Source organism: Oreochromis niloticus, linkage group LG9 (assembly GCF_001858045.2).
Source record: "Oreochromis niloticus isolate F11D_XX linkage group LG9, O_niloticus_UMD_NMBU, whole genome shotgun sequence".
Taxonomy (NCBI): domain Eukaryota; kingdom Metazoa; phylum Chordata; class Actinopteri; order Cichliformes; family Cichlidae; genus Oreochromis; species Oreochromis niloticus.
The window spans coordinates 17,728,205-17,746,175 of NC_031974.2; the positions used below are offsets into that span (position 1 = coordinate 17,728,205).

Consider the following 17,971-nt stretch of genomic DNA (forward strand, 5'->3'; position numbering starts at 1 on the left):
GCCCAGACAATGGCATTATGGCCCATGGGCCACATTTGGCCCTTTGGTGGTCCCTGACTGACTCGTGTGAGGTCAGTGGGAAATTAAGATTCAGTAAGTATAGATGATGTACTTTGTCTAATTTCAGCCACCAAACGCTCTCTGATAAGGTCTCCATCAGAGAATGGCTTGCTGTTTTTTGTAATTTTGTGCAAATCACTGTACAGCTTTGTTGCTTTTATTTAAATGTGACTGCTATTCCTTTTTTAATTTACGTATTTACATGTGTGCAAATTAATTCAGCTTCACTGTAAAAACATCTTTTGCTAGATGTCAGTTCACATTACAAAAAAGATACAGAATGATGTCGAGTTTGTAAGAAGACAAACTTTTAAGTATTTATTTACTGAAGTCAGAGGTAAAGCTGTGCGCTTAGTTTGTGGTTTAAGGATTACAGTTTGAATCGCTATTATGAGACTAAATACACAGAAAAGTACAAGAACTTGACTGATATTTCTTAGATTTATATTGTACATATTATTTCTTAAGACTATTTACATGAATTTTCGGCACAGTCTCAGTCTTATTTTCCTTTAACTTATCTTAAAAAGATTACCTACTAGCTCCCATTATAAGGGCCTCTCTATGGTCCTTTGTTACTTTTACTTTAAAAAATGTTAATTTTATTGTTCATTATACTATTGACGATTATCTATCTATCCATCTATCTATGAACCATTGTTAGCTAAGCAGTCAAGACCAGCTTTGTGATTTCCCGCAAAATCACAAGAAACAACCCGTCTCTGACAGGGAATATTTTCAAAGAATGCTTGGTGGACTCTACATGCTAATATGCCCTGAAAACCCCCAAAAGTGTTTGAATGTGCCCGTCTCCAGCAGAACCGTAACAAGACGAATCGAGGATGTTGAAATGTGGAGTTTCACTTTTCACTTTTTCTCTTGTGGTGTCCGTGAAACAGCCCAGTTACTCGTTGCTGTACATAGGATAATGACTTTGAGTTTGGCAGCTCATACGACTGCAAGTGAATCGTTGTCCCTTTTATCGAGTGCATGCTTGGATAGGCTGGAGTGAAACAGGACAAAGTGGGAATACTGATTAAATAGTGAGAAATGTTGACGTTTTTACAATGTCCATTTCATTTTCATTGTTACAATTAATATATTACAACAATTATGGTTGTAATAGATGTTACAATTAAAATATTTTCATATTTTAACTCTTCATAAAGAGATCAAATTAATACTGAGCAGATTTGAGTTGGCTCTCCTCAGCAGTCCCAGTTACTCATGGGGCCCTTTGGGAAAATGAATTGCCCGCCCCGATCTCGCCTGTGTAACACCATCATGGTCTTATCTCTCATCTTAGATATGGCACCTGTTGGGAGGTGTGGACTCTCTTAAGTGGGAGTGTGGAATCTTTTAGGCTCAGCGATAGAAAATGTGTCTAAATTCCCAGGCTGACGCTCAGCTTCTGGCACCTCTGCTACGCTGGGATTCAGCATCTTTGACTAAACGGGACATTACCGGCTATGAACTGGCTGTCTTGTATCTACTGGAGCATAAGCACAAGGATGCCTCCGTTAGGAGATGTTTCCATTTTAGGTATACAGTCTCACTACAATATGTGATCAACTGTCCCCTAACAGCATTGATTATACAGTGTTAAATACAAGCAAGGAAATGTAGGTGGATAATTATGCGCTTAGTGGATAAATGAAGTTGTAAAAGCCATCTGGCACATTTCACAGTCAAATTGAGTAACATGGATGTTTTTGCTACTATTTGCCTGAAAATAAGGGAAATATTTTTCTATTGTTTATACTGAGGCAGCAGGGAAAAAACATCCACACACATATATACTGAATGTGTGTGTGTGTATTAAGCTTTATTCTTTTTTCATTATATGCACTTACATTGGCCTGAATTAATCTATATAAATGGCACTGTGAGGGGTAGAAAAAAAAGAAACTTCACACTCACTGCTCACTCTCCACAAACGGACCTACTGGGACGGTTTAATGCCACAACTTGATTTGTATTTTTACATTTGCTTTACATATGATTATGTTGTTACATGTTTTCAGTTCACAATCACAATCAGGCTGCATTACAGGGTTAGATGTAATCCCAAAGTAATACAAATAGAGCTCACGGTTAATGATATTCATGAGGTGCAGCGTGCCCCAGTGCTCTGACTATAGCTTGTACCTATTGTTAAGCCCTCATATCTTCCCTTGAGGTATAGGCTAGTGGCAGCATTTAAGGAATTGGCATAATCTAGACTCATGCGTAGCATGCCAACTCCATCAACATCCATAAAAGTATTCTAGGTTTTAAGTGTCTAAGGAATAAAATTTAACTCTTGAATTCACGATTAGTGGGCATGTTTGATGTTTTTCACGAGGCTACAAACTTAGACTTATGAGATGTGAAAAGTGCTCTCGTTTTCTTTTGAAACATCAAAGCATCTTTGTCTGTTGTTATCCTTCGTGTCATTGTAAGGAGCTTTTCCAAAGGACATGAAAACTTGTAGCCTCCACCTATTTCGCTGCCTGCCATTTAACATAAGACAATAACCTCCTTAAGTACGAGGCTTAGCTCCGACTGCATTATGCAAAAAAGGCTTGTGTAATTAGTCGTGCACTATAAATCAAGTAGTGTGAATTTATTTCGCCATGCCCTAATTGAAAGTGCTCTCTTTTTTTTTTCTCAGTGCTGTAGTTGGACACAGAGCTCCATCGGATGGTGATAGATGTGGAATCCAGCACAAACAGTTTGAACCAGTCAGGCCATGATTGATCAGTACCCTCTGGGATGTCAGGTGGATCTTTCTCCTTCAACCAGAAGATAAAAGCCTTAACGACTCTCTAGTCTTGTTGTACCTCCCAATTGTGTGTTTGTGTGTGTGTCTCTCTGTGTGTCAGTGTTTTATTATTTCGCTGTGTTTGACCTTGAAGGGTCTGTGTGCATTTGGGCTGTGATGTCTCAATGATTTCTCTTTTAAGTGCCAAAATGCGCCTTTTATGCGCTTTTGATGCTGCTATACACACACTACATAAATGCCCCATGAAGGAGGCCATTTGCATGAAAATTTAGTTGATTTATGACTGGATTCTATAGCATTTTCTATAATCACCCTGCACATTTTTGCAGGGGCTTAGTAGTGGCCGTAGTGATGCCACAGTACAGTGCTGTAACCCAACTTCAAAGACCGTTTTGTTCACACGCACCCTCACAAAAACACAGGGTGACTTCACTGGCTTGCAGTGGCAAAGGTGGACCAGCTGGGTTGTTTTGTTCTCCACTTGTGTTTTCCCCCCCTCCTCCTTTCTGTTTCCCCTCCTCTTCATCTTCCCCAGTTCTTCTCCGATCCTTTTTTTCTCCCAACATTTGCTCCAAAGATTTACACTTGGTGTTGTTGATAGACTTAAAAAAAGAAGAAGAAGAAGAAGGAAAAAAAAATCTGCAAGCGGGATAGCCGGCGATGCTGGTAATTCAGGTCTGGTGTGTGGTATTTCAAAGAGTTCGAGGCTGATTGTCCTATCGTGGCAATGGATCTGGCTTTTGGGAGCGGAGATGCATCAGAGGGGATCACTCGGCATCTGGCCCAACACTCTTGTGTCACTGTGACCCTCCTGTCGTGGAGGCAGTGAGGGCCGCAGTAGGGGGTCTCACTGAAAAGCAACATAAATTTCAGAGGGTGAATCAATAGACTGTGAGAATTGTAAGAGATGCATTGGTTTGGACTCTCTGACTGTGACCCTGGTACTCTGCTATATGAAAGTGAGTGAGGACACGCCTGCAATCTGCAACAACAACAAGGAAAAATAACACAAAAGACAACAACAACAACAATGTTTATGACTGGCTAAGACTTCATATATTTTTTATGTGTTTTAATTATCACAGCAGCAACCAATTCTGTAGGAAGGGATAGCCTCAGCACAAAAAAGGGACGGGAAAAAAAAGTCTGTTACGTGGGGGAAACCTATTCTCCCACAAGATGTATAAATAGCCGCAGCCATGGCTGTCTGTGTCAAAGTTAGGACACTCAGTGGGGTGCAGACTTCAAAGCAACCAGGGAATTCTCCAAAACAACTGCTGGCAATTTCAAATCAGCATTCCCTCTGAAAGCAGTGTAACCTTTCACCTGTATTCTGGCATGAGAATAAAATGTCAAATTCAGAATATACAGTGCAGGGTGTGTTATGAAAAAAAAAGAAAGAGGGAAATCGTTTACTCAAAAGCTTCAAATTAAGGCAGTTGTTTTAATGCTATATTTTTAAATAGCTTTGATAATTAGATTTATTATATGTCAGGTATAAAAAGAAGAAACTGGACAGTGAACTATTTTAGCATTTTTTCATCTTGAGAAACCACAAAAGCAGCTGATGAGGCTTCAAAAGACTCCTCATTTGGTACTTGGTGGGAAATGAAAATGACCCAGAAGGGTCAGAGGCCAAAACACATGTCTAAAATTTCCCCTGAATATTTTTAAAGAGGAAACAGAGCAGCAAATCATGTGTGTGTTGTATTTGTTTTGGTCTTCAAACCAAATATCTGAATTGTAAGCATTGTAAGCAAAAAAGAGAGAGAGAGGGAGAAAGGGAGCGAGAAAGATACCCTTAAGCCTTTTCAATGAAGACATGGGGTGAACATGGTATTGTGTCTTTGATGGAGTCGGCCTGTGGTGCATTGTGGGTATTGGGGTGCTCTCTGGCCACAGCAGGATACTGACAGCTCTGTCCAGTTTTCAGGTGCTGTCGCTTTCTCCTCAGTCATATTAATTATGGGATAAAAAACTCTAATCCCCGAGCCTTTGAAGCGCCAGGCCACTTTTCAAGGCCACACTTTGGAGCAGACCTACAGTATCTCTCCTACACACACCAGCACATAGGACACAATATATACTACTTCAAAATTTAAAAAGATAGCAAATGCTTCTTTCATTCTGCTTTAGAAGCTCGTAGGGCTATGATTTAGTCATTTTTTTCCCCCCTTCTCTCTTTTTTTTGCTGATGACGATCTTCATGTGACATTTTATAGCTACTAAAACTCCAAGGATTATAGCTCATTCTTTATCAACGTGATTAAACCTATGCACCATCTAATTTTCTGCCGGGATTACTTTGCTTTGCTGTTAGTCATAAAGCATTTGGCTTCTGCAACATTTTCAAGCTACGACTACAGATAATATCGACGTTTAAGTAGTTTTTTTTAACAGTATCAACTATTTATGCCTCATCTCCCTCATCGCAGGTGGGTGCGTGACAGAGTGCAAAACTCACGCGCAAAAAAGCTATGCTATGAACATTTCTTGAAATTTACATTTTTCCACTCATTACCCGTAATCTTCTTCTTACTAATCTTCTCAAAGAATAATCTCTGCATAGCGGAGGAGATATGAGGATATCTTATTCCTTTTCCCTCTTCTATTAATTTGCTAATACTGTTTGTTATTATGTCTGAAAACACATTCATGCAGATGGAAAGTCCTCTCTTCAGAGATCAAAGTGGAGTCCCTGCTGAACGGTTATACAAGACTGTCACCCCTTTTTTCTTGCAGCAGATCGTGGTCCGGCTCTCTCTCTGTAATCAGATCTCAGGCCGGTGCTTTATAGGAGAAAACAGCCATTGGAGATTGGCAGCCTACAACAGGTTTTATGGCTGTTGTTTCAGGTGGGAGGCAAGTTAGTCGGATGGATGACTGTCAGAGAGATTTTACACTGCCCTCTTGTGCTCTGACACATACTGTACTCCCTCTCCCCTGTTCACGCTGACTAATTTTTACTGCTGTATGTCCCCGCTGCTGAGACGGCACAGCAGCAAACAACAAAAGAGGCAACGCTGCAGTTAAATATTATGTAAATATCCTTCAAAAATCCTGAGGGAACATGACTTGTTATGAGTGCCTATTTGTTTTTTTGATGTGTGCAGTCATATGGTTCGCTTTTTTTTTCTTTTCTGGAAGCTGTAGGTTATAAAACATGAGGCATAACTTCTGTGTAAGTGGCATGCATTCCTGGTTTTAATACTCTGCCTGTGTGTGCCGTGAATTCACCTACTTAGCCCTCATACAAAGGGATTAGGGCATATTGCGTTTGCACAACAGTTTTAAAGCTCTGCTTACATTTAACAATGCCGCTTGTGTAAGCAATTGATTTTTTTTTTCCTCTGTTGTTATTTGGTCACATGTAAAAAACAAAAAAACCCCAAAGGCTGACCTTTTACTTCAAAAGGTGTGGATATTTAAAAAAATGTGAAAAATGGGTTTTCATTGTATCCAAAGAAAAATACTATTTGGTATAAAAATATAAGCTAGAGAAAGACACTTCTATTAGAACTGATTAAACATGCTAGATATTCCGAGCTGCACTCTTCCAGCTCTGCCACATGTCAAAAGGATAGAGAAGAGGGTGAGGAGGAATAATTGTTTGATCTGTCCTTTTGCCTGTCGCTGCCCTAATCACTCAAGACTGATTCAGAAAATGCAGGCTTGAATGTCAGAGGGCCTCCTGTGGAGAGGTGGAGCATTTCACTGGCTTTGGACAGCCGTGCCCCAGTAATCACCACTCTCAACCTGGCCGGGCACTCCAGCACTCCCCTGATTGAGCACCTCAATCTAACAAGGTGCTATTGCTGCAGCCAGAGATTCTGCCAGGTTTTGACAAACCAGTGGATTGTCCCCCGATCATCATGGGACATTGCTTTTTCGCAGCTCAGCCGTGCATGCTGCAGGCAGCCTCAGTCAGGCGCACCTGCCTGTGAACAGAACACGAGTGCTGCGCAGGAAATTAAAAGGGAGCTTGGAGGTTACTCTCCTTAAAAAAATCTGATAATTCCACACCATTTGAAGGACACATCAGCAGACATCAACTTGTTTCATGTCATGTTGTGCTCTGGTGTCATTTTGGGGACTATAGCTTACATTTCCCCTGAGATTTGTCACTGCTATCATGCTTCCTCTGACCTTGTTTGAGTCTATGACATTAGGGCTTGCCCTGAGGGAATAAGCATCCCGATCCTAACTAGATAGCATCATGTTTACAATTACCTTTAACCTTTCGTTTTTACCTCTGGAGACATAACTGATTAGGGTAACAAGCTGTAGTCCTTTTGTCTGCGACCTGTGATATTTTCCTGATTAAAGCTAACTAATGTTAATTAGTTATTTTTCCATGTTCTTAATCTGTGGATTTGAGAAATGTCTATATTTTTTCATCACAATTACCCAGAGCTGAAGATTATCTTTATATGATATCCTGATGATTTCATTATGTCTGACCACGAGTCCAAAAATATTCGCTTATCAAAATGAAAAAGGAGCAGGAGCTTTACTCAGCAAACAGTTGGGAAACACACTGTCTCCCTTTTTTGTTTAAAGAGAGACAGTGTGAGAGAAACTCTCAATTGGATATCAAAATAGCTGCAGATTAATGTTATCTGATTAAGACAAGGTGATTAATCAGTTACTCGTTTCAGCCCTAATGACAACACTGAGTCTTGGACAGTGTTTTCAGTGACATATTCCTGCTTCTCTCAAAATGAATGCAAATAATATTCTATAGACCAAAATAACTACAGGCAGAGCGATATAAAAACGAGCCCTGCCATATAGCAGCAGCCAGCAGACTGCTACTAAGCATGTATACATAACAAAATGTTCCCTACAAAGCGCAAAAATCAGCCAGTTGCTCTCCACACTGAGTGTGTAGCACACCTCATCACTACAACGTGACTAATATTAGCTTCTTGGTTCATAGTAGAAATGGTAATTCATAAAGAATTCATGTATTTTACTTCAACAGTCTTGGACAGTCCAATGAATATTTATGCAAGTGAACAACTCTCAAAGCAACAGTAGATGTAAAACTTCAAATGACTGGTAACTGATTTCACACTCCCATGACTTTTGAGTTTCAGCAGTCAAATGAGGTTTTGCCTAAAAAGAAAATCTACCCTGGTCCTGAGAGAGGTCGCTGCTATTACTCTAGATGAGCACAGAAGTAAGAGATCAGCAGGTTCAATTTACATTCAGAGTTTTGGTATTTTATTTCAAATGTAAAGAAAGTGAAATCCATATTTTATAAAAGAAACTCAACAGATTTAAAGCCTGTGCAGTTACAATAGGACAGTTTAAGTTGTTCTTCCTGGAAAAAAAAAATCTGTCTGCTTAAACGTTTATTATATAGTCCTGCACATAGTACTTTAATACATCATAACACATTTGTAAAAAATAAAAAAAAAGAGTTCATGCTTTTGAAGGTTTCAAATGCATTTGGAGTAAGTACCAGCTTTAGGACTTTAGGTAGTGCATTCAGAAATTATGATCAATTGTAGTTTTTATAAAGCTGAATTTAAAGTGTCATAAAAGTCCCCATTCACTGGGAAATAATAGCCCTGTACAGCCTTGTGAGAGGTGAAATTCATTGTTGCCTTGCCTCCAGTTCTTTAACCTCTCATCTGTTTTCAGCTTAATATAATATTGTTGATTTATCTGTGATGTATTCGGAGCTGCGGGCATTTTTTCGGCTCCTATTCTGAAATGAATAGATGGTCTTCAAGGATGTGGACGGGTGTTTCATTATTCTGGTTGCACTTGACTGTGAATTGTGGCAAGAACATGACAGTCACTCTATCAACAGGAATTATGTACAGTTTCTCTCAGAGGCATTTGTCATACAGGACAGGCGGCATTATGAAAGACTCTTAACTCCTGTTAAATCAGCACCTTGGACTTCTTGCTACAGGAGCCGAGGGAACACAGTCACTTGGTCTCCTGCGTTCCTAGTGGCATTTTCAACACAGATCCTCATAACTTGATGTTGAAAAGTTGATTAATAGTACATTTAGCACAACTTACAGCCTTCTTCTCGGTAATAAATTAGGGTCATTAATCAATAAAGAGCACGGCAATTCTAGGAGACAGGGGACATGCTGGTTTCTAATAGAAAGGGAGAGGAGTGACGCTCAGGCCTTTCCCACCATTGACCACCCTGGCTGAGGTGTTCATTGTGCACCTGCCTAAATCCAATTAAATGACATAATTAATGAACATCTTTTTCCAGCAATAAAGGCCTTGTCACTACAAAAATCAATCGGCTTGCAGACTGCGAAACTCAGCTGGTCACTATCACTTTCTAGATGACATAGATTAAAAGTAAAGTAATACTTTGGATATTTCTCTTAAAGTAGCAGAAGAATTCCTCGCCATAAAAGAATCAGATCTTCCTTATCTTTAGATGTTTAGCTGGAAAGTAAATGTTTTAAAAGGCGCGCTGCTTAGTTGATAGCAGCAGGGATTTGATGGCCGATGCAGATGGTATTGATTAGTAAAGATTGGTCCAACAGTGGACCTGAAAAGAACTTTATTAGAAGACAGGTGAAGTGCTTGAATAGCAGATGAATGGCTCTCAGGTTTGCCTCGCTACCTACCTGCCTTGAGAAAGCACCTTCCCCATCTAATGCTGTCCAGAGCTGTCACATTGCCTCGGCTTCATTCAGCTTGATTAATGATAAGCTGTGGGGCACAGCTAGAAGGTCTAGTCTCAATTATGAAAAAGGCAGTAACTAGTCCATTGTGCTGATGTCTTTATTCCTCTGACAGTGCTGAAAAATAGCAATATTTCTAATCAGAGTTTAATCATTTATCACTCATTTATTGGCTTTCTTTGATTTCCAGCCTCATCCATCCAAACTTGATCTATCCTTTAAGCCATGGAGCTTTGTGATATACGCCCTTCTCATCCTTTATCAGTCACTCCTGTGCAAAAAGTATTTGTGTAAGTGTAAATGTTTGCTCGCTAATAAGAAATAAAATACTAGAGAGATGGTTTTTGCATTTCGGAAGCGTTTGCCAGTTACGATTTCATATTTAAAATATATTTACCAGAAAAGGAAAGAATCAACTTTCCCTATTTTATCATCAAATTCACAATGCCTAGAGTTTATAGGGGAAGATAAGTGAGTTTAATATGCACTGGAGGGTAAAGAAAATATTCTATTACTGCATGTAGCGCTGAAATTACCCCATAAAGAAACTAATATGGCAATTTGGGGAGCAATTTTTAATATGATTTTTATGATGCACGGTTCTACTTATGGTAATGAAGTTGTCATTGTACTTGTTCACTGCTGCTAATGCAGAGACCATCTTTCAATTTGTACGAATTAGACTAAACTGTTACGAATGAACTTCATTAATGCCGGAATGAGAAAAAACATGTTATTGCATTTCTGGACCAGTGGCTCTGGGATTGTGTGTTTTATATTGTTTTGATCTAATTTTGGAGTTTGAGAGAAAACACTCTCTTAGGTATATAGGACTGCTCTAAAATACAAACAAACAGCAGGGGATCGTTATCCCATTTTCAAATGGATACTAGACCAAAGTCTCATTGAGAAGAGGAATGATGTGGTTTACGATTGCTACAGAACTAACAGTTTATCTGTTCTAATCATCGTACATTTTGTGCCACATCAACATCAATATGATATAACAAGGTGTCGTTCTCATTGTTTCTTAGAAAACTAATTTAATGCGGTAGATTCGTGTCATTTTAAAAAAAGACCAAGATCAAACAAATCCACACCCATTCAGGATCAGCATTCACTTTAGTTATCCATGTGTTATTCTTTTATCGACCAAATAATATCTGGTATGCCAAGAAATTGGTCTATCCGTTTTCAGAAACTTAGTCAGTCAATATGAATCTTAAATGTTTCCTATAAAATATTGCTAGCTGCAGGAAGCAACCAGTGCTTTTGAATTGTTCTCCTCAACACATAAAACATGTAGTCGGCTGATCCTTATCGGACCTTGGCTTAAAAGCTTGAACTAAATAACGGCACACGTAAAATTATTGCAAGTTTACAAAACCACATTACGCTTCTTCTACTCAGCTTTTTAGTGGTAGTATTTTGTAAGTCACTGCAAACTAAAGTCACTGGAAGTAAAAGCGTAAGTAGAATAATTACACCACATTTTGATTAGCATGTCAAAGTCATTATGCAATCACTCTACCCCCCTGTTGCTACCTCTGGACCTGCTGTAGAAATCAAATCCATACATGAAGTAAAAACGCATGACTTTTCAGGAGTCTGTTTTCATATTCATTTTCATTATAAATTATAAAACAGGACTGTCACGGTAGCCTCAGAATGAGCACCTTGTTTTGGACACAGAAATGTTCCCAAACAACAAAACTAAACTAAGTAATCTTACTTTTGTCTGGTGAGTGGAAAAATCAATGTCCAGTGTCAATACCAGGTGGAGTAATTACCTGTTTGTCTTCATTCATTTCAAAGTGAACACTGAGCTTGGCTCAATGAGTACAATCCCTTAATCTTATTCTGTTCGCTGATTGAGAAACCCGGAAACATTCTAATGTGAGTGGACAGATGTTGGGAATCAGGTTTGATTCTTTTAATTACTTTGTTCTTTACAGACACAGTTCTCCGCTGCTTTTTTTTTTTTTTTGCTTTAACAAATAGATAACAGCAAATATTCTGGCAGACAGCGGTGCAGTTCATTATTTTGTTAGAAAATCAACAATGGATGAAAACTGTTGATGACCAAGCAGTCATATTTAGCTCTCTGAGTGTTCTTCTTTTTACATCAGTGTAGTCAGCTGGTCAGTTTTTACAGTTTGGCTGCAGTTTTGCTTATACTTTCTTCACTCAAATGTTCAGTCTTAAAACTGTGTTGTTTACCATTTCATCTTTGTGTATCTTTGAACACTGTATCTCATTCGGTGGTTTACTAGGCAATGAAAGTGTCCATTTTTTGTAGTAACACAGAGTTTTATTGTTGATTTTGCTGTTTTTTAAAGTAAAAAAAATACGTAATTCAAGTTTTCTTTTTTGTAAGTTTTCTGTTGGGCATGTGTTTATCTTGTGTGTATTTGGATGTGTTCCTGTGACATCACAGCACCTCCCAGTGCTCTCCAAATAAATCCCTGAGGCTCACAGTTCTACAAGTCTAAGAGAACGTTCTGGATAGATGAGACAAAAGGCAAGCTTTAAGGAAAAACAGGCTTCCCAAAACCAAAACCTCAAAATGAAGCATGGCAGCAGGAGCATCATGGTTTGGGTCTACATTGGTGCCACAGTGCCTCAGGCTGTATACCTGTGCCATCTGGAAATCAGAATTTTCTTCTGTATCAATGTTGTAGAAATTACGCTATTAAATTGGGACAAATTACAAATTAAAAAAAAATTAGAGACACACCAAAACAAAAACTAAAAGGAATTTATCCTGTTCTGTTTGTTTACTTATTAACATTTTGTTCTACATTGCACACACAATTTAATTGAAAGTTAGCTCCACTAAACTGGCCTTGCTTGGTCATTAATAGGTTTTTAACTATTGTCTTCTGTCTGCAGCTTTTTTTTTTCTACATTTCATCTGTTTTTACATCAACTGACTGTGTTTATCATCTTAAAGGCTAACACTATCAAGGCCAAAGTCAAAAACTAGTAACAAAAGACCCCCAAACCTGAAGTGATGCTCACTGTTTGAAGACTAAAAGCAATAAGCTGACTACAGCCGTCATTTTATATTGAAAACAGTGCCCATTTCTACAGTGTACTCGTTTTTATTTTTTTCTCTTCTAGATAATGTCCAAAGACTAAAAGAAAGACTTTGTCATTTTTTTTAGGATGGAGAATTTGTTGTGATATTTGGGTACAAAAGCCATAGAAGTAATGTGTGATACAATATAGTAAAGAGCCATAGTAAAGTAAAGTCTAAAATTCCACCAAAACTCTCTATAACAAACTTTAAAAACCCCTCTTGATCTAAATCATATTATTTTAAAAAAAAAAATGAAATCAAATGAAACTAGATGGGAAGTGATTATCGACATCAGTGAACAATGTTAAATGTTAAATATTATGAAACGTGTTGGCAGGGGTGCTGTGCAAGTGCTTCCATCTTTGGAAGGCACTGGGTTACACTCAGTTTTCTTCGTACTCTCTTTTCTGACTTCTCTCAGTCTTTATCTGACACTAGTGAAATAAGGGTATTCCAACTTGTCTGTGAATCCTGTGACATCTGCTATTACACATTTCAGAGGGTTGTCTTTGGCGATTTATTTGCAGGTTTGGAAAATGAATTTAACATCACAGGATTAGAAAGCATAGGATTTATTATATCCATCACCCTAGCAGTGACAGACACTAAGCTGTCTTTCAAGCATCCAAATGATACTCTCAAATTTAATGAAATCTTAAGCCCTGCCAACATATAATTAAAAACGTTGACAGAGAGAAATAAGAATGCAAAGATGTCTCCCAGGACTGTGCAGTGATCTTCAAGCCAATACGCTCACCAAGTACTATTTAACAAACACATAAAATGTTGAATTACAATATGAGCGTCTTCATTATTTACTGCCACTTCAATATGTTTGGGGAAGTCTTTATTTCTGCTCTGCTATCATGAGTGTATATGCTTTTTATCTCTTTTTCCATCCCTGGGCTGTTTTATATATTAATTGACTGTCAGTGTATGAACTCAGCAACTCCAGTGATTTTGGTCTTAGCCTAGATTAGGATGTAGATGATATACATGAACTTTGTGAACCCTTAAACATAAATAAAGTTAACACAATGTGCATCTTTCTCTGTTTAAAGTCCCCTCTTCGTGCTTCTGTCAAAAAATCTAAAGCAGTGGCATTTTCCTGAAAGCCTTCTGCTCCCAGCAGGTGAGGGTGATGACAGGGTCTGGTGGCAGGCCAAGGCCTGGCTGGCATGTGTTATGCCTTCACCCAGTCGCTTCCTGCCATCACGAGCATATGGGCGGAGACATTCCTTATCCATTGGCTTTTTACCAACAATCGACCTTTGCCCAAAGACCATACTGGACTGGAAAGTAAATCCATCTTCAAGTATTTGTTTTTTTTAATCATTTAGATATAGTTTAAGACCTATCCTTGCATAACCACACTGTCAATATGACTTGTGCTTTTTATATATATGTGCATAGTTCATATTTTTTAAAGGATTCTGCCTTTTTTGGCACTCACTTAAGTTAAGCTGTGTGTTTGTGTTGTTCTGAAACTTCAGCAGGTTGTCCAACTTGTGAAATTGCTTTCAGGAAATGATTAATTAGAGTCCTTGAACTTGGACGATGATCATGCAAACAGATCTTTCCGGTCTCTCAATGCCATGTTTTCTCACTTACACTTGCAGTGAGGAAGCAACGATACACCAAAGTTGGCTTGGAGTCTTTGCATGTGTCGCCCTGGATATTTGTTAGGGTTCAAACTGCAAAAACAGCATATGGTGTAGGCATTTATACAGTCTTTACCATACAAGGTGAGAGGAATGCTGCTGCAGCTATGGCTTTGCTGCAGGTCTGCTTGTGCAAAGCCTTTCACCTCTGTGCTATAGCTGATTAAACCCAGATAATAATAGAAGCAAGAAGTGGAAAAACCAACCCCCAACCCAGAAGCCCTTGCTGGACTTGCAGTCTCTCTTACACTTTCAGAAGCTGTCGCTTTGAATCGGCAGAAGGCAGCCAGGCTGAAGATTTCCCACTGACTGGAGAGGAGTCGTTGGCCAGGCTTTCCTTGTCACTGGGAGTTAAGGCAGTCACTGATCCTAATGCTTACACTGCTGTTGCAGCATTCCAATTTTTAATCACTGCATGACTTGTCAGACTTAATGAGGGCAGTCGGGTAAGAATGATCAACATACCAATAATGAGAACATCATAGGCTGACAATGATGCCCCCTTTTAAATATATATCCTGGGTGATGAGAAGCCAAAAACAGAAAAATACAGTGAGTGAGCTGTAAGCGAAGGTGCAGCACGTTTCCTTCAGGATGATTTGTTGCTAAGGTTACTGCGAACACTGTGGCCATCTTATGCAATCATAGCTCTTTATATCAACCTTGCCAATAAAAACTCTTGGCTTGCATTTTTTCCACAAATTATACAGACGCGAAGAAGAAAACAGCACTGGCGTGTCAAATCAGAGCCAAATTCTGACTAGATTTAAAATCTGAGCGTTTAGAAGAGATGTAGGTTTTGTCTGTCTTGTGGACATCTGTAGAAGTCTTGATACAAACTTTATATCCTGTGTGTGCGCGTGTTCATACACGTCTGCGCGTGTATATGTAACAAAAAAAAAATCCTAGCTAAGGCTGAGTGTGGCTGGCGTGTGTTCTGTCAGAAGTCTCTCCCCTCTTTAATCCTTTGTGTGCAGGAGGGTCAAGAGGCGAGCAGACTCCTACTGTAGTAGCCGGGCGAAACACTGAAGACGAGAGACAGCTCAGCACCTTTATTTGCCTTTAGTCCGTCTTCTCTAACACAGCACTTGGCTGTGAGAAACCTCAAGCTGGCGTCAGAGAGGAAGGTCGAGCTTGGGCGATATTTTAAGGTATCCACGTCAGAGTTAAGGGCACCTTATTAAAGCAGATATGGACAGTTTGTGAGATAATATGCAAATATTCTTTGTTGCTTATTTTAATTTGCAGTTGTCAGAAACCAACCTGAGTCCAGTTTAGAACTTTTAACTTAATCTTTATCAGATCAAAGTTTGTGTGGATATCAAAAATATGTTAGATTTGCACTAATAAAAGAAGGAAAAACTGCACTTCTGAAATGATTAATCATTTATCAGAAAAATGGATTTATTTGATATTGATTAAAGTAACTGCAGCATTGTTTTTTTTAATTAAAGCAGATTACCTACACAGAGTATAATCTGTACAGTATATATATTTATTTACAATGTGTATTTGCTTTTCAAGCATTGGCTACATGAGGCAAAGGTTAAGCTCTCAGAGAAAGGAATGGCAAACACTAGCAATAACAATAGCAATTTTAGGGGACCCAGTAGGGGTTAAAGGTCAGCCAGGGGCGGCAGTGTGTTGCTGTCTCCTTTATTAATAAACAACATTCATTAAAGCAGGACTGGGGAGCACCCTAACTGAATATTACCACATCTTTCCTTTCCTTTGTGTGATAAGAAGAACCCTGGTGATTCCTCACACAGCTCCAAAGGCTACAGGGGAATTTCTCTCAGAAGCTGCCCCTTCAGCTCGATTCCTCCCCACATTTCCGAAAGCTTTTCATTCGTATCCCCTGGAAACCGCTCCACATTCTTTAAACTCTCCTTCAAGAAAAAAAAAAAAAAAGGAGGAAAAAAAAAAAGGCCCTTACACGTTTTGTTATGCCCTTTGATCACACGTTTATCTTTAAAACAGATGGCTGACCACCGTCCTGTTTATATCAACACACGCTCATTTGAAAGAGGGGTCCAGAAATTGGGCTTAGCATCTCTTGAAATCCATGAATCCCAAATTATCGAAATAAAGGCTCATCTATTCTCACCAAAGCTGTTATGCTTTAAAGAAAGCTTAACTAGCTCCCATCCCCCATAATATCCATGTCTGCTGCCAAGGGCTTTACTTGCTATTTCCAAGTCAGTTTTCAGTCCTTACAAAAGCAAATCTACTAATGTGATTGCTTTGCAATTACAGTTTCTATAAATCAGAGAATTATATGTACACACACAGTGGCAGGACTCATCTACAGTAAACTGCACTAGGTTGCAGGTACTGAAAGGTGCAGAGAGCTTTATTAAGCAGTGAACATAAGATGTGACATGTAATTGTATATTAATAATGCAGCAAAGCAAAGTGAAGTGTGAACGTTTCAGATGAGGACCGTGTTTAATCTTTCAATCCATATCTATCCGAAGAGTCAAGAATGCTTTGCTAGGAGGATGCTGTACATCAAAAGGCTGTCAGATGTCCTCCGAGGCTTTCAAGTGAACTGACATGCTCTTTTATGTTCTGTGGTCATTTATGTTTTCAAAATTGCCTTAGCTCTTGTCGGCGCTTGTGTAATTTTTAAATGCTGTGAAAGTTCACGAAGGCTTAACCACATTCAATTAGCGATAGCGGGAGTTTTGACCCCTTGCGTGTTGTTTTGTTGCATTTTAACAACTTTCTGTTTACTTTCATTTTTAGACATCAGCGTCATCAATTAGAAATCTTTTCTTTTGAATAATCACAGGTCACTTTGTGAGCTGTTTTTTTTTTTCTTTTCCCTCTCTTTTAACTCCTGGAGACTGACACTGCAGTCAGTAACAACAGGTTAGCAACCCCTCATTAGTCGATGAGCCTGATGCATTTATGAGGTCATTTCTGTGGGACAGGAGGTTATGATGATGAATGGTAGCAAACCTCTGCCTAGACACTCTTTTCCCATGTCGCCGTGTGGTTGCTATGGTGGACGTGAGGGCAATTTAAGCGTCAGCGTATCCACCAGGGGGGCGCCCTCTTGGGTAAGTGGCTTTGCGATAGAAAGCTGACGCCTGCCACTGCCATCAAGGTTGTTGTCACCGGCAGCTCTTTAAGCACCGAGTCGCCATGTTAAGAGATGCCGTGAAAGAGTGACGGCAAGGACAAGAATTACAGGGGGATAGGCGACGGGAAATGAGTTCTCAGAATGTTGCTTACATGAGAACATGTAGGAATATTACCTAATCAGTCAAATCCTCCCAAGCTGACACCTCTTGTGAGACACTCGATGATACCCCACTGAACTCCTGTGCCCCCCACCCGTGGCTCAGCCCTGAGGGAGCCCCCAAGAGAGAATCTGTGGTTTGGAGGTTCGGCTTGACAGACATTCTCAAAATTACTCTAATGGTTTTGCATACAGTGCAGTATCTATCTACCGGGGGCACTTTACCCTCAATTAAAAGTGTACCGATGAAGCTGCATATTTTGCATTTTGTAACAATGTACGTGTTAAACTGAAGGTGATCTTAATAGGATTTTCTGCGGTTGGGAACCAGAGATTAGGAGCTTTATATTGCAGAGCTTGGGTATCTGAACAGGAGAGTGTTTTAATCTGAAATGGATTAAAAACGCCAGACTGAAAAGTTAAAGGACAACACATCAAAAAGAAATGCCCATTACCTCTCCGTTTTTAAAAGGTGTGAGTTAGCACATT

The 17,971-nt window shown here is 39.3% G+C and overlaps 1 protein-coding gene and 2 long non-coding RNA genes across 3 annotated transcripts in view; 1 reads left to right on the forward strand and 2 right to left on the reverse strand.

The window, feature by feature from the left end:
* zic4 (zic family member 4) overlaps positions 1 to 17,971 on the reverse strand; it is a 110,186-nt gene that overhangs the window by 32,588 nt on the left and 59,627 nt on the right. The gene's annotated exons all lie outside the window — the stretch shown is intronic.
* Positions 103 to 12,826, forward strand: LOC112847792 (uncharacterized). The gene is made up of 2 exons (XR_003221581.1): positions 103 to 1,602; positions 2,714 to 12,826. It is a non-coding gene; the product is annotated as an uncharacterized LOC112847792 (long non-coding RNA).
* Positions 2,021 to 17,971, reverse strand: part of LOC109203561 (uncharacterized) — a 75,158-nt gene continuing 59,207 nt past the window's right edge. The window contains exon 2 of the long non-coding RNA XR_002063320.2: positions 2,021 to 3,674. This is a non-coding gene — a long non-coding RNA (uncharacterized LOC109203561). The remainder of the gene's footprint in view (positions 3,675 to 17,971) is intronic.